This window comes from Pinus tabuliformis, chromosome 4_2, assembly GCF_031772625.1.
Source record: "Pinus tabuliformis cultivar Carrire ecotype Pingquan chromosome 4_2, CPIR1, whole genome shotgun sequence".
Lineage (NCBI taxonomy): Eukaryota > Viridiplantae > Streptophyta > Pinopsida > Pinales > Pinaceae > Pinus > Pinus tabuliformis.
This window is the reverse complement of record NC_142304.1, coordinates 618,064,217-618,068,136: the sequence shown is the minus strand read 5'-3', so window position 1 is coordinate 618,068,136 and position 3,920 is coordinate 618,064,217.

The window sequence follows — 3,920 nt, the reverse complement described above, 5'->3', positions numbered from 1 at the left end:
AAAGACCTGATGATAAACTCAGGCTACTCACTTCTCTAGAAGATCTAAGAGATAGACATTCAGGGATATCATGGATTCTAGGGAGGGACTTTAACATGATCAAATCCCTATGAGAAAAAAATGGTGGGACCAGAACTATAAGCAGAGACTCTATAACATTTCGGAATTTTATAGACAACATGAAGCTAGTTGACACAGATACAAGTAATGGCCTCTTTACCTAGAACAACAAAAGAGGAGGAGAGTCTCAAGTGGCCTCAAAGTTAGATAGGTTCATAATCTCAAAGGACCTTATGCTCACAGGCCTAGATATGACAGTGAGAATTCTCCCCTTCGGTGGCTCGAAACGTTGGCCTGTTCAATTTGAGGTTACTGGCATTAGAAACCCAAAGAACATACCTTTTAGATTTGAAAATATCTGGCTTACCCATCGAGAATCTATTAGCAACATTGAAAAATGGTGGAAAGAAGATCTACAGATTCAGGGAACGAGAATGTTTCTATTACACAAAAGATTGAAACACATCAAGCTCAAGCTCAAAGATTGGAATAAAAATGAGTTTGGAAATATTTTTGAAGCAAAAAAAGTTTTTGAAAGAAAAATGTAGGAACTTAATCAAACCCTTATCACAGATGGCTTTGATGGGGAAATAAATGAACAAGCCAAAAAGCATCAATAGGATTGGGAGGACTTATGTAAACAAGAGGAAATATTTTGGAGAAAAAAATCAAGAGTTCAATGGCTAAAATAAGGGGTGGGAAACACAAGGTTTTTCCACGTATATACAATGGGGCACAGGTCTCATAATAGGATCTCAACGATCAAGGACTCCAGAGGCCAACTTCTCAACACCCATAAAGATATAGAAGCTGTGTTGGTTCAACATTTTCAAAGCATAGTAGAGGAAGACATCTTAGATAAATCACAATTTATAGGGGACTTCACAAAGCACATTCCTAAGCTAGTAACAAGAGAAGATAATCACAATGTTAATAGGCCGGTGAATTAAGAGGAGGTTAGTGAAGTCATCAAAGAAATGCAGAATGGAAAAGTGCGAGGGCAAGATGGTTTCAATGTAGATATCTTTGAAGCATGCTGGAATATTGTCAAGCAGGATATTTTGAATGGAGAAAAGGACTCCAGGAATAGTAGAACCATATTGAAGGTGCTCAATACATCCTTCATCTTCTCGATTCCTAAACATGACAATACTATGACACCAGACAGATTAAGACCTATAGTTTTGTGCAATGTGGTGTATAAGATAATATCGAAAACAATTGCCAATAGACTTAAACCCATTCTTCCTACTTTGGTTTCTGTGGAGAAAATGTGGTATGTGGAGGGCAGAGAAATTCTCAATAATATCATTCAAGCGCATGAGGTGGTTCATTCATTGATGAGTAATAGGCAGGCAGGAATGATTATGCAATTGGATCAAGAAAAGGCTTATGATAAGATAAATTAGACCTATATTAGGAAGGTCCTTCAAGCTTTTGGATTTGACCACAACTGGGTAAGAGGGGTAATGGCCTTGATGACTTCCTCTAGTTATTCAATTCTGGTTAATGGTTCTCCATATAATACCTTTAAACCTTCAAGAGGGCTGAGGCGAGGAGATCCTCTCTCCCCATTTCTCTTTATTCTCATGATTGAAGGACTTGGACGAACCATCAAGTCTGCTAAAGAAGCAGGTAAGATCCTAGGCCTCAAACTTTCCGAGAACAAGCAGGCTTTTACCCATCAACAATTTGTAGATGATACCATGCTACAGGGCATTCCCATGGTCAAAGAAGCACTAGCTTATAAACAAATCGTGAGTGACTTTGCTATGGCAGTGGGTACAGAGGTAAGCCTCTCCAAATCAAACATTTTATTTTTTAATACTAACATTTCTATTCAGCAGAATATCTCTAGAATTCTAGGCTTTCAAAGAGATATGCTACCTTCCAAATATTTGGGAGTATCGCTTACAGACAAACCTTTGAACGAGACTGTTTGGGAGCCAGTGATTAATAAGTTGCAAGACAAGACTCGAAAATGGACAATCAGATCTTTGAACTTGGTAGGCCAACTGGTGTTACAAAAGATCTCCTTCAAACATTCCCCATATTCATGTTTTCAGCTCTTCCAGCTCCAAAAGGAATTACGCAACAATGTAGAAATATTCAAAGAGATTTTATTTGGGGTAAAGGGGAGGAGAGGAAGAAAAAGGACTTGGTAGCCTAGGAAACAATTTGTAAACCTAAAAACCACAGAGGTCTTGGTCTGGATGATCCTGAAGTGCTAAACAAAGTTTTAGGGGAAACATTATGGTGGAGATGGATAAAAGATTCAGATGCTCCGTCGGCTCGAATTTGGAAAGAGAAATACACAAGTAATTGGCAAAACAAGGACCACATAAGGATGTCTGTTACCATAAAAGGCTCTTACATTTGGAATAAATCTTGGGAGAATAGAGGCATACTTCAAAATAATAGCTTCTGGGAAATTAGAGCGGGAGACCTGGCATGCTTTTGGGAGGATAAATGGCAACAAGAACCTAAAATGTTAAGAGAGGAATTTGTGGATCTCAAGAATGATATTGACACCAAAGGGTTACTAAGTGTAAAACATTTTTGGAATTAGACAAATAGTGAAGGAAAATGGAGAACCTAGAAGAAAATGGAATATATGGATGATAGCCCCTTGAAAGCAAAGGCTGATGCGCTAATAGCAATTTTGGATCAAAGAAAAATACTGATATCAGCTGATCATGACCAACTTAGATGGGGCAATAACAATGAAGGCACCTTTAACCTCAAAAAGGCAAAGCACTTACCCCTAGAGCTTGATTCTACAAAACCGGATTGGGCTTGGAAGAATGTATGGAAGAACCAAGGATGGATGAAAACCAAACTATTCATGTGGCTGGTACATCATAAGAAAATTCTGACTTGGGAGAACATCCAGAAAAGAGGCGTTTTAGGCCCATCCAGATGTCAGCTATGTGAGTCACAAGAGGAGACAATGGAGCACCTCCTCAACACCTGCAGATTTACCTCCATGTTGTGGGATGACATTTCCTTCATTTTCAGACAAACAGACAGGGACAGAGGAAGCATTACCAATACCCTTAGCAACTGGAGAAAGAACTTCTCTGATTATCAAAAGATAAACAGATCTTGGGCTTTATCTCCAAGCTTCCTAATATGGAATGTCTGGAAAGAGCGTAACAATAGAATATTCAAAAATAAAAAAAGTTCCTCCTAGACCATCATGGAACAAATCTTAAGACATATAAAGGAGACGGTTGGGACTTTAGTGCAAACATCCCCTAAAAATCTCCCTTCAAATGCTAATATGTAGATACTTCTTCAGTTGGGTGTGTAGGGGCTTATTTGTCAGGGCAAGAACTGAATGGTAAAGCAACTAGTCACTGAGAAAGACTTTTGGCATCCTCCCCCACAGGGATTTATGAAATGTAACATAGATGGGGCTTCAAAAGGAAATCCAGGTATAACTGGTTATGGTGGTGTGTTAAGGGATGAAAAGTGCTGAATACAATACCTTTTTCATTTCAATTTGAGAAAAGGTACAAACAATATGGTGGAGCTACAGGCACTTGAGAAATGTTTAGAAATTCTCAAGCACAACATTCTTCAGAATATCATAATTGAAGCTGATTTTGAGATGATCATCATTTCAGTCAAGAGAATCTATTGTGGTTGAGCTCCGAAAAAGGTCTCGAGACACTAGAGGTTGCTTCAGGTATATCAAAGAATTCATCTCCACCTTCAGAATATGAGAACATTAAGTTTCACACATGTGTGAAGGACGGCCAATAAATTGGCGGACATACCTTCTAATAAAGGGGCTCTCTACACTAAAAGCAGTAATAAATAAAGATGGCAAGAGGTTCCACAGGGTAGATTGAGGG